The 18818-nt window shown below is 49.3% G+C and overlaps 1 protein-coding gene and 1 long non-coding RNA gene across 3 annotated transcripts in view; one reads left to right on the forward strand and one right to left on the reverse strand.

Moving 5' to 3' along the window:
• Nucleotides 1-18818, forward strand: part of ASTN2 (astrotactin 2) — a 231119-nt gene that overhangs the window by 166856 nt on the left and 45445 nt on the right. The window lies entirely within an intron of this gene.
• LOC146757463 (uncharacterized) lies at nt 16023-16754 on the reverse strand. Its single transcript, XR_014936174.1, has 2 exons — nt 16502-16754; nt 16023-16332 (listed from the first exon to the last, which is right to left on the reverse strand). It is a non-coding gene; the product is annotated as an uncharacterized LOC146757463 (long non-coding RNA).

Genomic DNA, 18818 nt, shown 5'->3' on the forward strand with positions numbered 1-18818 from the left:
TAGCTGCTCCTCCTGCAGGTTTCATATGATACAGGAGTAGGGAGAGACCCTCCCCATCTCCCCCGTGACCCCTTCCCAGTTTGTTCAGCTTGCTAGGGATTGAGATCTGGCTCTCAGGAGGGAGGGGGCAGCTGGGTCTACGTTACATTTCATGCTGTTTAGATAGGATAAACCTTTCCTTTTCATAATTGGGTGATTGGACTTGTGAGCTTTTTCAGATATTAATCTGGAGACCCCAGAGGAGGTCAGATTAGGTTATAGAGACAAAATAGGAAATACTGCTATGGCTAGTGGGGTTTTTGAGGGATATAGTGGATATTCTGCAGCATTCCCCTGCTGGGTTCCCACTGATGGAGCTGCACGGAGGGTCAAGGAGCAGCCTTATCACTGCATCAGGTTGGTTTGGAGCAATTGCCTCTGAACTCTTTCCAACCCTCTAATCCTTCTCTCCCAGACACCCAGACCATGACCTCTGCTTTACCATAGGGAGGGGCAGGCAGGGTTGACCTGCTGCTTTGGCTCCCTTGCAGAGCAGTAAACGTGTCTTTGCAAGTGGGTGACATGGCATGAGGAACCCCGGGACAGAGACAGCTTCGTATCCTGAGTTGTGTCATTTGGACCAAGTGAGAGCTTTCTCCTTGTTAGCCCATGTTGTGCTGATTGGAGTGAAGGGTTTGATGCACTCCAGAGGGAGTCATTAAGAGCTATGAGCATTTAAGTGTGTGCTTTTACATGTCCTCTGTGAGAGCTGTGTAATGAGGGATGCTGTGTTGGTCCAGTCAAAGCCTGGTGTGTCGGAGCTGTACTGATCAGGAGTGCTGTGTTGCTTCCAGCCCGTGTTTCTTCTGTTAATGGGGCTTGGCAGACAGGGGATGGCCATTGATTCCATAAAGGAAACTTCCAGTTATGAGTGTTGAATAAAATCCCGAGGTTCTTCATGGCTTGGGTCTGCTCCTTTTGGGGTACCCCACCAGGAGTGGGTGGGTGCAGTGATGGTTGAGCCTCAGTGCAGAGCACAGCAGAGCTGAGGTTGGAGATGGGAAATTCCTTCCTTCCTGCACCCCAGCTCTCATCAGATGCTCTCACCAGGCACGTGATAGTTTCTCTTTATCTGCTAATATTAGTCATAAAACAGTCTGGTTCTGTCCATAATCCCGTTACAGCCTTTGACTCTTGTTCCTGCGACTCCCGGCAGCTCTAATTACAGATACTCACGCTTGTGATTAATGGCTTGATTCACCTCTGGTGGCACTGGTTTGATGTGTGAAGCCCCTTCCCCCTCACACTGGTTTGTGCAAAGGGGGAAATAATCTCTGTGAAAAAACAACAGCACAGAAATGCAGCTCTCGGTGCCTTCATCTGGCCCTTCTGCCTCTTGTCCATCCTCTCGCTCATCTCCCCTCTGCTTTTCATCCCTGTAGTTAATGAGAACGCCCATAATTGCGGCTCTCTTTAATTTTGCTGCACTGTAACCCATAAATCACTCCGACACGAGGAACATTTTCATGCTCCTTCACAAAAGGAGCGGGATTTTCTCCTCTGCTACGTGTTTCACAAGTGACTAATTGCATCAAGGCACCTTTGAAGCAATGACTTCATCAATTGCTCATCCTGCAGACGCACGGCTGGTTATATGTGCCTGATCAGAATCCTACATTTATTAGGATTAATTTATTCTCCAATCATTTTTCTTCCACCACAAGGACAGAGAAGTTGAGGGATGTTACTTGCTCAGCTACGTAAGCATGATTTCTTGCCTCATTACTGAGCCTGAGATATTTTTGTTGCATTCTGAAACTTCTCCAAATGGGAATGAGTAATGTTACGTCTCAGACAGAAGTTCTTCTGGGACACCAGAGAAATCAAGTTATTTCAGGGTGCCTACAAATTGGCTTTAGATCCTCGGTGTCTTTCTTCCTAGTGTTCCCTCCCATGTGTTATGGGGCTGTTGTCTTCATGAGCAATAACAAGTCTTGGGGGCATTGTGCAGAGGGGCTGGTGGATGTCCCTGCTAGAAGCCACCCAAACATGGAGACAGCCAAGGTCAGGCTGGATGGGGCTCTGAGCAGTGATGGAGCTGTGGGTGTCCCTGTTCATTGCAGGGAGTTGGACCTGGCGGCTGTTAAAGTCCCTTCCAACTCAAATGGTTCTGTGAAATGGGATCATTTGGGCAGGAGCCATGCACTGGGGTGGGGGACCGTGGCAGTGCTGGGGGGTCTCGGCTGGGTGATGTACAGTACAAGGTGCAGGAGCAAGGATGGAGCTGGAGTGGTTTCCTTTGTGCTTGTGCACATTGCTGAGCTCACAGTAAAGGAGGTGGCTGCTTAGAGAGGCTGGCAAGAGGACAAGCTCCAGACCTGGACGCTTGGAGCCATATAGACATGCTTATTTAATTTTGCCAGCAGTGAGCTGGCACCAAGCTGGCTATTTTAATGTCAGATCTGTCCTGCAAGATGCCCAGCCTGGGTGCACATGGCCTGGATTCACATCACCAGGAACGGGGCAGCCCCAGTGGGTGGCAGAGCAGTTGGTCCCTGCTTGGCTCGGAGTCCCCATGTTGGGGGGCTCATATGAGGCTGGGCAAGAAGAAATGTCACCAAAAAGTGTGTCAATCAGCGTGGTCTGCTGGTCAGTGAGGGTCTCTGCCTACAGAGGGGGCTCCTGCACTGCCCGAGGCCGGCTGGGCTGCAGGCAGTGCGGGCTGCAGGCTGCCAGCTGACCTTTCTCAAACAGTTCATGGGTTTCCAGAGCAGCCGAGGTGTCAGCGGTGTAGAGCAGTCACAGCTTCCCAGGCACTGGAGGAGGAAGGCAGGGGGCACTCGAAAGGGGAGGAAAAAGCTCCGTCCTGGAAGGGTGGAAACCTTGCAACCTATTAACTGTTTCTCAGCGGAAAGCAAACCAGGGTGTGCTTTGCTCACCCGCTTCCATCCTTTCTGCCCTTCTTCTCTTCAACTACCCACACTTCTCTTCTGGCTTCTGCAGAAGCAGGACCTGGAGGGCAGCGTTGGGTGTTGAGGTGATGGATGGCTCAGCCCTGAGGATGGGAGCAGACCTGGAGCAGCAGCGTGCTGAGAAGCACAGCTCCGAGCACTGCAGCTCTGTGCAGAGCCCTCTGCACTGATGAAGTCTCTGCAATCAGATCTAATTAACAGCTGTGAGCACACTCCCTCAGCCCTTTTGTGTACCCAGCATGTTGTGGGGTGCTCGGTAGTTCCTGACAGCTCTGCTTGCTGAGAGGGAGAAGCCCCTCTGAGCTGTGCTGTGACACAGCCTACAAGGAATAATCCACTGTCGCTTGTATGTGCCAAAGCCTGGGAGTAAATTAGCAGGCAGAGTCTCTGAAAGGAAATGTTTCCTTAAATGATTCCATAAAAGCTAATTGGCCTCTGAGAGCCACGTACCGGTGGGTGCTGTGTCCCGGGGGCTCTGTGCTGGTGGGATCCATTCCTTGCTGCTAACGATGCTCAGTGTGATTTGAGCAGGCCACCTCAGTTCCCTCTGCCTTGGTTTCCCTGTCTGAAATGGGATGAAAACGCCCATCCAGAGCATCAATAAAGTTTATGTACTAAAATTTTATTACTCCATTGGAGATCCTTGGCAGAGGGATATTATGCAGAAAGAAGGTTAATGATGATAGCGAGGAGAGAATAAAAGAAAAAAGAAATTGCTGTTTTATTTTTATTTTGTTCTTTAAATGATGTTTAATAGCCAGTTTTCAATTCAGGAATAAAAGCCAATCCTCTGTGACCACCAAATTATCTGCTAACACCATCCTGCACACTCACAGAGCATGGGGAGGAGAGGAGCTCACCCTTCTCTGCTCTTAGGAGCAATTGGCAAAGTGCAAGTTGGAGCAGCCCCATCTCTGGAGAGATTTTTCTTTTCCCAATTAAGATTCTTATCTTCGTTCATGAATTATTAAGCTGACACTTCCCAGCTGACACGGCCTGGACTGGTGTCCCCATTGGGGTTGAAGAATACCACCCCAGTACCCCTATTCAAACCTAAAGCATCAGGCATCACTTCTTAGCTTTGCTGTGAACCTCTTGATTATATTTTCTTCTCACCACTTGAAATCATAGTTTTTATCACCTGTTTAATAGGCTTGTAGACAAGGGTCCTTGCAGTGTTCCCATCCCTTCATTTTTGGCTCCAGAACTTCCCCAACCTGCTCCTCTCACACACTGCTCCCTCTGGCATCATATGGGGAGGGCTGCAGGGTGTAAGTGTTGGAGAATTCATGATAACAAGGGCTGATTGGTGGTTTTGTGGGTTTTTTGTTCATCTTCCTATCTGTGTCTGTATGGAGCCAATGCAGGTGGTGATGGTGATAGTATTTGAAGCAGTTGTTGTCTGTTGATGTGTGTGTACAAAACCTCACACCACAAGACCCTGACCTCTCTGGGGACCTTGAGGTGCTACTGTAGGATGAAATGGTCAAATACTGTTGCACAGCAGAATGCCACATTGCATTGCTACAACTTATCCGTGTAAATGAGAGGAGTTTAGAGCCAGGCTGAGTGTCCGTGCCAGACAAGCCAGTTAGGTGTGTGTAGGAAATAATGGGAACTGTTAGGATTTGGGATGATTTTCCTTCCTGCACCTGTTCTCCAGGTCATTTAGCATCATCAGCTCCTCTCTCTCACAGTGGGAATAAAGCCAGCCCTCCCTTTTTTGACCTTAAGTGATGCCTTAGGATTTCTTTTATTTGTTGACCTTGTCTTGGCCTTCTCCCGCTATTTGTCTCTCCAGAAAAAGGATTCTGCTCTTTCAATTTCTGAGCCCAAATTGGAGTTGGGGGGTATTACCAATTGGGATCGGTAAATAGCTCATCTGTTCTTGTAACACTTAGCATTTAGATAGTGCTTTCCATTTTCCCTTTGCAAACTCCAAGTAATCCTCCCAGCACCCCTCCGGCCGGGTAAGTATAACTAATCCCAAACAAATAGCTTTGGTGTAGAACTAATGTAGAGAATGGGGAAGAGTAATTTTAGGTTTAAAAAGAAAACGTGTGGGTAATCTCACAGGAAAATTAGGGGGGATGGGGAGGGGGGGGGGGAGAAAGAAGGGCAAAGAGAAGGAAAAAAAAGTCCAAGGTATTGATTGTGAATAGTAAGTCACTTCCACTTCTTGTTGTGCATTTCAAATAGCCTGGATAAGTTATAAGTCATAGACCAGAATCACAGAATTGACAAGGCTGGAGAAGACCTCTAAGATCATCCAGTCCAACTGTTCACCTACCACCAATACTGCCCACTAAACCTTGTCCCTAAGTACCATGTCTCCATGTTTCTTGAACACCTCCAGGGACAGCAACTCCATGGCTCCCTGGGCAGCCTGTGCCAGTGCCTGACTACTCTTTAGGACAAGAAGTTTGCCTTCATGCCCACCCTGAACCTCCCCTGATGCAACTTGAGGCCATTGCCTCTTGTCCTGTAGAATGCTGCAACTACAAAGCATACACAGGTCCTACCATCTGCAGGTAACCTCCTGCCCTCAGTGTTTCTAAGCAATTACATCTTTGCTCCAGACCTCTTCTCCCCTCCATGCTCAGCCCAGGGGTTGGAAAGGAGAGCAGAGTAAAACCTGTCTGAGTGGGAAAGGGAGAGGGGACACACCGGGGCTGCCCACCCTCCCCTCCACAGAGAACTTCTGCAGGAGAAAGAATAACAAAGGCTTGGCAGGTCTGTTCACACTGTGTGAAATTGAATTAGTGGAGGTATGTGGGGAACATGGCTCAATTTCCATGGGGATGAGGAGATCTTTATCACCCCCCCAGGATTACCCCTGGCAGCACAAAGCCCCTTGGTGTGCTTTGATGGGGTAAAACCAAGGTGATGTCTGAGCCAGGCTTAGTCGTAACCCCAAATAAATGTGTTCATGAGGTCCTCCCAGCCCAGCAGGGCCCCACACACCTCAGGGAAGGGCTGAGCATTGGTGGCAGCACTGCAATGCTCATGTCCTGGTGCTGGGGAGGCAGAAAGCACAGCGAGGCTTTGCTCTAGCACAGAATGGGAAGGAGAAGCTCACAGCTCTGCTTGCACACACCCAGCCGAGCTCGGCGCCGGCAGCCTCTTGGCTTCCTCCACCTCCACCCTGCAGTAGGTGGGTGGGGAGGGATGCAGCGGGGTGGGACCTGGCTAAGTGTCCATCCTCACTTGCCAGCGCAGCTGAGCAGGGGCAACTCGGGTAGAAAGGGGAGAGAGGGATGCAGGGTGTACAGGAAGACTGGAGGGAGCTGTGTGCATCCCCAACCCAGAGCAAGGGGCGGCAGGCAGATTTAGGACTGCAGTCTGGCCCCTTCTGCCTCCATCTCCATTGGCAGATCTGTGCTCTCAGCAGCTTTTCTAGTTGTGAGCTGCACGCTTGTGGCCCCAATAATCAGCAATGGGCAGCTGTGGGTTGTTGCCATCCCACACATTGCAGGCTGAGCCTCATCTTTCTGATTCAGAAAAAAAAACAACTGTTTCCTTGAGATGTGACCCTCAGACATCTTGAAAGTTACATTTGTTATTGTGCTTGGACACAACCTCAACAAGCCTCTTCACTGAGCCTGGTTCCTTAGGGCCTCTCTCCACATCTGTGGTTCCCCAGAATGACAACTGAGGGCTCTAAATGAGTCACAGAATCATTAATGTTGGAAAAGACTAAGTCCAACCCCCAACCCATCGCACCATGCCCACTGACCATGTCCCTTGGTGCCACATCAACATGGTTCTTGAGCACCTCCAGGGACGGTGACCCCACCACTCCCTGAACAGCCTCTATGGGTTGGAAGAAACCTCAGAGATCATCTACTTCCAGCTCCCTGCTGTTGTCCCCCACCAGGTCAAGCTGCCCAGGGCCCCATCTAGCCTGGCCTTGGGCACCTCCAGGAATGGGGCACCCTCAGCTTGCAATGAGGAGCTGCTCCTTTCCCAGCACACGTGTCTGCTGGTAACTGTGTGCTCCTCCTGCAAAGTACCTACTTGTGAGGCTCCAGCGAAACATCCAAGCATCTCCTATAAAGGGTGGGATGTCTGTGTAGGGATCCGAGGCACTGCAGCTGGGTGCTCTCAGCCACTTCCCTTCATCCATCTCCTCCCTGCTCTCAGGTCTGCAGTCTTGGTGCTGGGGATGGGGTGCAGGGCAGCTCTGCACTACTCAGTGATGGGTTAAATGCAAACCCATCGTTGTAGGCAGCCCAGTGCTCAGCCCTACTCCTTGGGTCTCCTCCTGCCACCAGCCCGTTTGTTGTTCTGAAAAGGTTAAATTGGTCAGGGGAGAAAAAAAAACACAATACAAAAGCTTTTTTTTTTTTCTTCCCCTTTCTAATGAGAGTCTGGGGACCTTTTCCCTGCTGACGTCAGAGCCGTATCCAATAGCCTTCGCAGTGAGGCCTGATTTGCAAAGGACACCCTGGGGTAAAGCAGAAATCTTGGTGAAACCTTTTTTTAAAAAAAAAGAAGAAGAAAAAGCACCCTATGAGATGATTTTCTGCTCCTTTTACGTCCTGATTTCACCTTCTAATTACTCGCCCTTCATTTCTTTCTTATTTATTTCCAACCTGTGGAGGGGGCAATGCCTGCAGCCCCCGTGTGCGCTTCCCGTCCCTCCCCATGCTTGGCTCTCCCCCCCCAGCTGCCATGCAAGGAGAAGCCAAGCCTGAGCAGCTGGGCTGCTGCGTCCTGCCTTGGCCGGGAAGCTGAAGGGGCCCCGTCTGGGTCGCTCTGAACACAGCAGCCCCAGCGCTGCCATTTGCAGCCGTGCGGTGCCGAACGGCTCCAGGACCATCACGTCCCTTCTTCCTTCCCCAGAGCTGGCATTAAGTGGATGCAGTTGTACTCCTGTGCCCACCTAGAGTTGGGGAGCTGCACCCCAGCGTCCTTTAGGAGTCACAGCAAGTACCACGCTGCCCCGTTCCCATAGCAGGATGAGAGAAGGTAGAGGTGGTCGGGGCTTTGCTTTTGCTTGCCCGGTGTCATGCTGGGTATAGCTACCAAAACATCCACTTTGTTGTAGCAGAGATTTTGTTTGAGTAGAAACGTAGTAAATTTAGCGTGAAAAGTTGGGGAGCCTCTTCCTGCTGGCCTGTGCTGCTGAGGGATGGGGGCTGCGGCAGCTCTGTAGCACTTGGGCCTGTCTTGATGCTCCTCTGCCCACCACCAGCCCTCAGAAGCCTGGGAGGAAGAGGTCCCTCTGGGATGCTCAAAGCCCTCCACACATTGCGAGTGCTCCTCTCCCACAGCAAAGCCACGTAATGCCCGGCTCATAGTGAAGAAGGACAGGGACAGCTCCACCAACATGTCCAGCAAAACCTGGAATTTAAGCAGTGCATATCAATAGCACTTCAGTTCTGGGCCCAGACATGATGGCCATTCTCTTCCTAATAAGTTGAATCTTTTCCCAAGCTGAATCCATCCAAACTTTGAGCAGGCTCAGCTTCTGCTCTGGCTCGAGCCAAACATTGCAGATTCAGTGTCTCCTTCCTTCTACTTTGCTCTGGACCCATTTCAGCAGTCAGCAGAACCTGGACTTTCCTGATAGCCACAATCTCCTCATCCTCCCAGAAGTTTTCCTGGGTGGCACAGGGTAGCAAGTGTCCATCTCTCTGTGCACCTCACTGCTGCATTTAGTGGGACTTGCTGTGAATCTAGTTGGTGCCTCCGACGAAGTGCAGGCTGTGACCATGGACTCAAGAGTTGGTGTGACCAACCTTCATGTTCCTCTGCTGAGCGCTGGCTCCTCAGCACAGTCTGCCTCTGTGCCCTGGTGTTGAGGGCATCAGTGTGTGAGTCCACGTTTGTGGCTTTCTGGTGGTACCTGGGTCTTATTGTACTACAAATTGAAGACCTTTGTGTTAAAACAGATGCTGGGTGAGAGGCTTCACCAGCATGGTGTGACTCCAATGGGAAGAAATCTCAGGATTTTGTCTGGGAGCAGAACCCCACCGCTCCAGGGTGCACCCCAGCCACCATCCAGCCCCATGTGGGCACAGCCAAGGACACATCCTGGCTGCCAGGGGCACTGAGCACAAGGCCATTGGGATGAGCACAGTGCAGTGACGCAGACGGGTGAGGAGGTCCCGCTCTGGGCTGCAGCCCCAGCTGTCCTCTGGAAGCCTGCTGTACAGCCAAGTGTTGTCTCCGAACAGCCGTGATACGTTGGGAAGATCGGGAGCACCCTCCGGCTGCCCCTCCTCCTCCTCCTCCTCCTGGTTTTCCTTCATCTCCCTTTGTTTTTCCTTCCTCCCCTCCCCACCACCACCACTGGAGTTACCTTCGGCAAACACGGCTGCATCCCGCCCCAGCCAGGCAGCCCCGCTGCCAAATGTAGGCTTAGAGGCACAGCACAGACACAACTCCATTAAGCCAGGCTGAGCCTTACGGGAATCGTTCCTGGCCCGGGCTTGGAAAACAAATATAGCACGTTGGTTTGCTTTGGCTGCACCAGGGGGGTCACGCAGGGACACAGGTTTGCTGTTCAGATTGGAGGCAAGGTCCAAAGAGCGGTGTAATAGGCTGGAAAGCCGTGGAAATGGTCTGTCATTATTTACATGTCCAGGCTGGAGTCAGAGAGTGTAGAGAACAGGCAGGCTGTAAGACAGTGTGGGGCTGTGCACTGCATGTGTGGGAGGGATGCAGGGCAGCTCGGTGGCAGCGGGTCCTGCAGGGCAGGCAGGAGATTAAAAACTTTCTGATAGCATGCAGAGTTTAAAAAACAATGCATGTAGGATGTATATAGGATTTCTGCAGGAGCAACATGACCCTATGCTGGGTGCGCAGCCATGCGTTACACCCACCCGGTGTCCCCAAGATGGGGAAGCATCCAAGGATTGAGCAGAGGTTGTGCCTCTGTGCACCCATCCTTCTATGTGCCACGGGGCCATTCATGCTGCAGGCGTGCTGTGCTGCCTTGTACAAGTTGTTCATTCTGCACTACGCGGGCAAGGACGCTTTTCTCCCACTTTTTTCTGCATCTAAAAGCTCTGAATTGCTCGTTCTTTGGGATTGGAATTATTCATCCATAAAGCATCCAGCATGTGTTGGCTATTATTTGGATATGTTATTATGAGTCAAATAGGCAGCAATAATTTATGTTGGAGCTGGAGCTGACCTTTGTACACCAGGGAAACCAACCTGCAAAGAGAAAACAGTGACGGCATCCACCGTGTTTACTGACATTTTGGCTTTTTACTGGCGGGTTGTCAAACCAAATAGAGCCAGTAAGTGGATTCTCTCTTAGTATGCATAGATATATTGAAATGTGACGTACAAGCATGGGGTTTGTTTCTCTGTCTTTGAGTGGAGGTGCATATGTATATATATATAAATACAGAAAGGCATGGAGCAAAGCTGCAGAACTAGCATCTAAATGATTTTCTATTTGCATGTTTTCTATTTACAACCAAAACACAACTTCCTTTTCTTTCATAACCCAGCATTTCAGCTGCAAAACAAAAAAGCCATAAATCTAGATTATATATAAAAGCCTCTCATATCATCTGAAGCTTATACTAGACTAAGAGGAAAAAAATATCTCAAAGTTCATTTACTATTTTTATTGCTGTGTTTGGGGCAGGGAGAGGAAACACAGACTGGTAACGAGGTTCAGTCTTTGTTTTCTTTTGTTTTTCCTTTTTTTTTTTCCATTACATTTCTGGGTAGTTTCATTGATGGTTGCTCACCCCACCCGGAGGAGGGTATGGGTGTGTGTATGTCCACACACACATGCAGGCTCTCTCATCTCTCTGGTTCTCACATCCAGCCCAGCCCAGTGTAGACAGCTCTTTGTTCACTCATCACCTTATAAATGCCTTTTCCTTCCCGTATTTGGCGTGATGCACAGAGCTAGTCCTGATTGCAGATTTGCTGCTGACCCTTTATGGGACTTTAAGTGAAGTTCTTTGCCCTTAGATCCTCCTTCTCCGTTTTCTTTGCTCATGGGCTGTTGCTGTCCACGTGCCCAGCACAATTAGTGAACCCCAGGGGCAGCTCTGAGGAAAAGAGGGGTTGCATAGTATCATAGAATCATTAAGGCTGGAAAGACCACTATCAACACCAAATCCAACCATCAACCCATCCCCACCATCCCATGTCACTCAGTGCCACGTCCACCCTGTCCTTGATGAAACCTCCAGGGATGGGATGGTGTCTATGTGCACTGATCTATATGCACAAAGTGTGTGTATTTTGGTGTTAATTACACCAAAAAGGAACAGTTCCCCTCCTTTCCTTACTGTAGTCACCTGAAAAATTCCTTATATTAAATCTCCCCTGTATAGCCTCTTACCTTCTCTCCCTGCACCCCAGTAAAATCCATTTGGGGTTAATCTAGTTGAGTGAAAGTGAGAAGCGTTTCTCTTCCTGACCTTTTTAAAACCTAGTATTGTTAATGATCAGTGATTTTTGTTTAAAAGAACTCACTTTGAAGGCTAAAATAGCATTGTTCCATTCCAAAGATGTTGTAATGGGGCAGTTTCAACACTATCAAAGGCATTGCCTTGCTTTGTTTCCCTCGAACCAAAATTTCATTGAACTCTACACTACTTCTAAACCTGTTATTTTTAACCAGAAGGGGATTTGTTTTGCTGGAGAACTGGTTTTGACCTAATATTCCCAACCAGTTCTGCTCATAATTGCAGCCTGGTCTTTTGGGAACTGCTGTATCTCAATGAGGGTGGCCCAAAGCCTTTTGTTGGTGAAGGGTCACCAGTTTGGGGCTCTTTGTGCCTTTGGTTCCCCACCACAGCAGTGGAGGGGAGCAGTGGGGTGCCTGGGACACAACTCAGGGTCAGTTCCCACCACTGCTGCCCAATGCCAGCCAAGCTTTGTGCACTCTGCTCTGCTGCCTTGAGTGCAAAGCGGCTCTAGCACTGCTGAGGACAGACAGAACCTGAGGTTTTGTGCCCAGCACGTGCACAGGTGCACGTGTGCGCCTACGTGCACAAGTACCCTTGATTTATTATTATATGGTTTTGAAAGACCTTCCCTTCCCTGGTCAGCCAAGAACGTGTCCTGCTCCTGCTGTACCACAGCTCCCCATTGGCTTGGCTCACCGGAGGGTTTTCATGTTTGCTCCTGTGGTCTCTCAAGACAAAAGCACTGGGATTTCTCCAAGCCTGGGATGTTTCTGTTTTGTTTTGCTGTGATTCCGTGCATTGTCCATGCAAGGTGAGCTGCTCCAGCTGACATGACATGCCTGCATCCCTCCCCTCCTGCCCCCATCCACTCTGAATGCAAAAACCCCACAGTCCCTCATGGGCCCTGGGTGTCTGCAAGTGCAGGAACCCCTTTGGCTGCCCCAGGCCCTCGATCATGAACGTGCTTGGAAATAGCTCCAGCAGCACCTTTCTTAAATCATGTATATTACATGCAGCCTCGATGTTCGCTGGGAGGCCACTGGAATGGCTGGGAGGGATTTACCAGGTCCAAATTCACTTGACAGAAAAACAAAATTCCAGCATAATTTTAACCAGCTGTGGTAGGAGAATGAAAGAGAGAGAGACGCAAGAGAGAGGAACACTCGGTGTGCAGGGGGAGCACAAGAGACGGAGGTGGGAGATATTTGGGGCTGGAGACAGGCTGTGTCCCACTGACATTTGATTGGGGTGAAGTGTGGCCTCGTGTCCAGGTGCCAACGGGGTCCTGGCTCCTGCCCCTCCCACATAGCCTCATTGTTGTCATAGGAGAAGACCCACGTGCAAAATACTGAGGTTGCAGCATGGAGCATCCAAGCAGCCCTGGAGGTGCCTTTGTGCATCCCAGTGCCTTTGGGCCTCTGCAGTCCATGCCACATGGACAGGGCGATGCATTGTCCCCATAGAGCTGTCCTCTGCTTTCATAACATCTTTGGTTCCTCCGTAGGGAATACGTGCATAGCATTACAAAAGTTGCCTAAGAACTTCGAAAAGGGAGGGCTGGGGGGGAAAGGTTTAAAGAGAAAAGAGCTAAAAAAGAGAAAAGAGAAGAGAAAAGAGTTCAGTACTTATTCTCCATTTTGTGTGTTCTTTGGTCTTAAGGAATGAGCGTGGTGCGCCCTACCAAGACATATGGCAAACAAGTGCATTTAGTCTTAGTATGACTTTAATTTTAGATTTAATTTAAATAATGTAAATATGCATTTTACAATGCAATAATACCTTTTGTACATGTGTACGTTGTGTGTATTTTGTAGATATAATTGGAACAATGCAATTTTAAGTTAAATATGAGCTACTTTCAAGTCTAACTTCATAAGGGTACGCTGTAATGATTTTAAGAGTTTCAGAGCTTACAAAGAGAGATTTTTTAATAACCTGAAATGTTTGAGGATGTTTTTTGATAGTGTCTTATTATATTTCCCATCCCCTATTTCCATGGTAGGCTGTGATCGGGCATCAGATGAATCTGAGGGCTCTTGTTTGAACCCTGTTGCTATGTAATAATTTTTCCACATACATAAAAAATAAGTACAACTTCAAGCCTCTTCAGCGAGCTGCAGATGAATAGCTCAGTGAAGCCAGGGAGATCTCAGGCATACACAAAGCTGTGCCCTTGTAGGGATTTTGCAGGATCAGAGCAATGTGTTATGATGCATAAATGTTCGTAAAAATGAGTTCTTGTAGGACATAAATAGAGGAGAACATTCACACCATTTACAAGAAAAAGCTGCAGCCTTCATACTTGTAAAAGTGCCCAGCTGAGCGCTGGCCTGCGGGGAGGGACACCCAGCTCAATTAAGAAGAAATTTCTTAGAGATAAACGAGCTGAGCATGCTGATCTTCCCAGTGTTCATCTTCCTTGGAAGAACAAACAGTATTTCTATGTATTTATTTATTGAAAAGAGCAGCCCAGCATCATAGCATTGATTTTTGGGAGGATTTCTTTGTGTGCCAAACTTGATGCAGGCAAGCAATGGTGTGTTGGGTTGGGCTGAAACTGTGGGCTGGAGAAAGAAATCTGCTTAACCCCTCCTGCAAAGGAGGCTCTGGGGAGGCAGTTGTCATTGGAGGTGAAAACCTGATAAAAATCAACCATTATGGTATCGATGGATGACTTTCAGAGCTGGGATTGCTCCTTTCTTATGCATTTGGGTGTCGAATGGTGTTGGAGAGTTAGCTCAAGAAAGGAAAGCATTTAAAGAAGTTGTATGAGTGCCCCAATTGTCGTCCAGGTTGACGTGGCACCTCCCTTTCCTGGCAGCCTAAATGCTGGTTGTTCAGCATGGTTTGAGATCCTGGGACAACCATTCCTGGCCCCCAGCTCTTGGTCCCCGTTGCGGTGCATGATGTGGTTTCTGTCAGGCCAGATGGCCAAACTAGGCTTAAAGAGATTATTATTATGACTGACTCTGTCTGCTCCTCCGTGGCTGGGAAAGCTGTGAGGAATTTGGGAGGCCTGGAGAGGCGGCTTTGTCCTGTGGCAGGTTGTGTTTTGCCTAGATGTTGATTTCTCATGATTTCTGAGGTACCCTTTTCCTCCGAGCATGGTGCTGGCTGTCCGGAGGGTGTTACGTCACCACTTCTGGAGATGCTGCTGACTTTAAGTATGATTTAGTGTGAAACAACCAAGCTTAGATGTAACATGTGTCTAAGAGGATCTGCTTCCCATGGGAGCGTGGAGGTGTCAGTTCCCTCTGATCACTCAGTCCTGGGCTTTCACCCACGGATAATTACGTTCTTTCATGGATGGTTTCGAAGGCCAAGTTCTGCTGGAGCAGGAGGACGTGCAGGTGGGCAGCGATCCACTCCTTACCTCCTGCTTTGTACATCTGTTGCCGCAGCCACTCTTTGCTGTTGTGTCTGGGGAGGGTTGGAGGCAGGGAAGAGAGAACCTTGACGTAATTGTCCCTCCCTTCCCCTTTCGGTAGCAGCAGTGAAATTGGCGATCTGTTCCTGTTGGCGCGGAGCTGCCCTTGATGGCTTCTTGTAGGAGTGCTTTGGCTTGGCCCAAGGGGTGACATGGAGCAAAACACTTCGTACCTCAGCCCACAGTGATCCGTGGTCTGGAAGCCAGGCTGCTATGGTGACAGTCTCCCTCGAGATGCCTAAATCAAGCAGACAGGGACACAACATCTCCAGTCTCTCCACTTTTCCCCATTGCCCTCCCCCATCCCATCTCTCTGCATGTTCTGTGCAAGATACCTACCACTCCCAGCCGGTAATGACTTCCACATGGGGCTGGACCTTGTGGACAAATCCCCTGTAACAATAGGAAATGTTCCTTGGTCTCTCATTGTGTCTGTCTTTGGGAAGGAGGAGAAGGCGTTGACGACAAGCCGAAGAGCTCTAATATTCCTCCCGGACAGCTGATTAATTCCATCCTCTGCATCCGCTCTGGACCATCCCGCCCCGCCCCGCGCCTTCTGCTTTTTATTGTTCTCTCCACCTGGCTCCCTCTGGCAGGGAAACCGATGGGATTTTGTGCCACGTGGAGCTCCGAATGGAAAACCCGGACAGCGGGAGCCTCCACTCCCCCCGCAGCCCAGGCCCAGTGGCTCCTGCTGGGGGAGGAGAGGCTGCGCCTTCCTTGCAGCCAAGCCGAGCACTGGAACAGGGACGCTGCATTCCTCCCCGGCACGTCCGCTCCCACCTGGGAGAGATGAGACCTTGCCTTTTCCCATTCCTTCCCCCGCCATCGGCATTGCTCCCTGCTTTGGGGATGGTTGCAGGCTTGCTCTCACGCTCAGACCATCTTCCTACACATGTTTGTGCATTCCTGCTTAGAAGTGATCCTAGAACTGCGGTGTTGTGCCCACCCTTGCCCTGAAAATGATTCACCCATTGCTCCTTGGCCCCTTGTGCTCCTTCCTGCCTGTGCGTTGCCTTTTGCTTGCTCTCATGCTGACGTTGTGAGGTGCTTGGGATGGGTCCTGTGCATATACATTTGCACACACGTTTGCATGCATGCTTGCACGCCTACTTGCACGCTGCTCCTTGCCATTTGCCTGGAGCCAGTTTTTGTCCCGAGCGTTCACCATTCCCTCTCCAGACACACACTCTAGCCTCGTTGCTCAGCTGTGATACACAGAAGAGGGGGAAGAAGGAGACAAGGGCATTTTGATTATGATTATGGAGTTGATTTATTAGAATAATTTTAAAACACAAAGCCATCTGTGTGCCTCTTCCCCATCCAAGATTTATAAAAGACCAAACCATCCATCTGACCCCCAGCTCTCCCTCCCCTCCTCTTCCCCCGCTTCATCCTCGCCTTCCATTCTCCTCTGTGGTTCTCTTGCCAAAACACTTGCCCATACTTAATTCTCCTCCCAGAGAGACAATGCTTTGCATTCTTGTATTGGAAGCCAAAGAAAAGACAATTCTATTCTGTCTCTGCTTTGCAGCTTGGTCTGTTAAGTTGCTTTCCCGAGAGTCTGCATTTAAAACAAAAAGAGATAAAGGAAAAGGCAAGTTGGTGCTGAAAGGTGCTGGAACATCATCATGTGGGGGTAACGTTTTCATTCACTCCACATATCAAACAGCCCTTGGAAGGCCATCCCTCGGCAAAGCCAACACAACTCCAGCATGTTCCAGAGGGCTCACCTTTAGAGCGGAAAGACACTTTTGGACTCAGTCTCCCATGCTTCCTTTGCTCCCTTTTGAGGGCCTTGGCTCGAGCCCCAGTTTTCTAGGGCTGAGGTGCGCTGACAGATTCTCTGAGCAGGATGAACTGGTGGCTGAAGTCCAGAGCAGGAGGAGAGCCGGGGTGCGGGTTTCCTGGATTCACATTGGGACAAGCAGGAAGAGGCTCAGCCCTCTTCCTTGCTGCTCTGCTTGGTGCTGCTCCAGCCTCCCATCCAAAGAGCTGCAGTGATTTACGCCTCTGGAGGATTTGCTTCTCCCTCCTGTGGCCAAGTCTTGTTAGCATTCCTCCACTTTTCCAGATCTGAGTTGCTTTAGGCTTTTCTATAGAAAAAAAGAAAAAAAACACAACAACAACAAAACAACAAACCCGGCACTAACTGACAGCTGACATTATAACATTGGCATTATGACACTGTTGTCCTTCTCACGAGGTTGGAAGGCGAGCAGGTTTAAAACTTTGGAGCTCTTGTCTTTGTTGAAAGAAGAGCTAGAGGGAGTATTAGCATAGAGTTTGAACCAAAAGCAATCAGTTGAAGTCTGGGATTAGCTAATGCTGTTGAGCCTTTTCTTATTTACACATCAGGGAAGCATTTTCCTCTGTTTCAGTGACTTAATTTGTAGCCAGCGTCTTGCACTTCAAATGGCAGCGATGGTGGGAGAAGGTCGTGAGCGATGGTGAGCCCAGTCCTGACCAGGAGTGTTTTGAACTTTGTTTTATTTGTTTGTCATTGGGTACAAACAAAGGCTTTCTGTGTTTTGTAACTGTTCTTTTGAACTTCATCTTTCCATATAAATCTTATTTTTATGTTGTTAGTGGTTCCCATATGAGATCTGACATTTGTTATTTGATACTGGCAGAGAAGAATGAAACCTATTAGTGAAGGCTCATGGGTTCAACAGAATCCTAGGGAATAAGAGCTGGGGTTGTGAAAAGACCTGAGGATTTAGTGTCACTGTCATCCACTCGAGCTCTTGAATCTCTTTACTAACCCATTTCTATCCAAAGAATTGTCTGTCTTCGGTTTCTCTGGTTCCAGGTGTACGCTCTCTGAAGCTGATGACTTATCCACTTTGTTGTACACTAAATCACCCAACTGCTGAGCGTCCTTCAGGACCTCCTTGCAATTCCTGTATGACTGCTTAGAGGAGATAGGCATAACCTCATGCATCTCTTCTGGAACAAAAGAAATCAGGAGTTTTGTCCAAAGAGCAAAACTGCAGCGGCTTTGTGTGGCACCTCTTTGCCTTGAGGTCTCCTTGTGTTTTAGAGGCCCCTCTGACTAGTGCATGCCCAAGTGAGAGTGCAGGCAGCAGGCGGCTGCATCTCCCAGGCTCTTCTGCAAGGGTTGCTGTGCAAAGATCTCCATTTGCTCTATGAATATTGACCAAATTGAGTTTCCAGCCCACATTCCCATCATGGGTGCAGAGAAGACTTTTTTTTTTCTTTTTTTTCCCCCCTCCTCTTTCTTTCCCCCTTTTTATTTTTTTTATTTTTCCTCTTTCCATTGGTTGTTTGGATTAAGGGGCCTTAAAGGGGCCAGACATTTTTTGTGTTCTCTCATACCCTATAAATAACCGGCACCTCTCCAATGCTTTGCGCTCCACCCTTCAGTTACAGATTCCACTGTCTAGCTGCCACCGCTCTGCATGGCCTTTCACACTCTTCCTTTCTATTTAATATGGAACCATTATTAAAAAAACAACAACAAAAAAAGTTGCTGTCACCAATTCCCCAAGAGGAAGAGCGGGGGAAAGGAGAGAGGTGGGAGGCAGGGAGGAGAGGACACGACCAGCCAAGAAAAGTATCCGAAGGAATGTTCTTCTCCCTCCCAGGTTTACAGCAGTGCCTTTCCATCCAGAGTCATCTGTTTTGTTTTCCTTCTCCCTCAGCCTGAAAGTGCTGCAGCATTATCATGTAATGTTGCTTAATGTGACCAAAGGCTTCAGCGAGTCGCCTCACGGACCGCAAGCATAGCCCAAATTCCAAGGCAGAAGTGCCTGCGGCGTCTCGTTAAAGCTCAGGACTTGCAGCCCTCTATGTGTCCCATGAACAGTTGTTTGGGGTTTTGTTTTTCCCTTTCTTCTTTCCTCCCCAACCACCCTGGGTGCCAGGCAGGGATTTTGTAACCACACCGGCATATCTAGGAGGTATGCATGGAATCCTTCAAGGCAGTCCTCTGTGGTTTCCTTTGAGCAGCCGCCCACCCTGCCAGCTCCCACTGCCCCTTCCCAAACCCCTGACACGCAACCAGTTGCGCCATCCTCGGGAGGTTCA

This window comes from Coturnix japonica, chromosome 21, assembly GCF_054131305.1.
Source record: "Coturnix japonica strain WE chromosome 21, WE-NBRP24, whole genome shotgun sequence".
In the NCBI taxonomy this organism is placed as follows: Eukaryota; Metazoa; Chordata; class Aves; order Galliformes; family Phasianidae; genus Coturnix; species Coturnix japonica.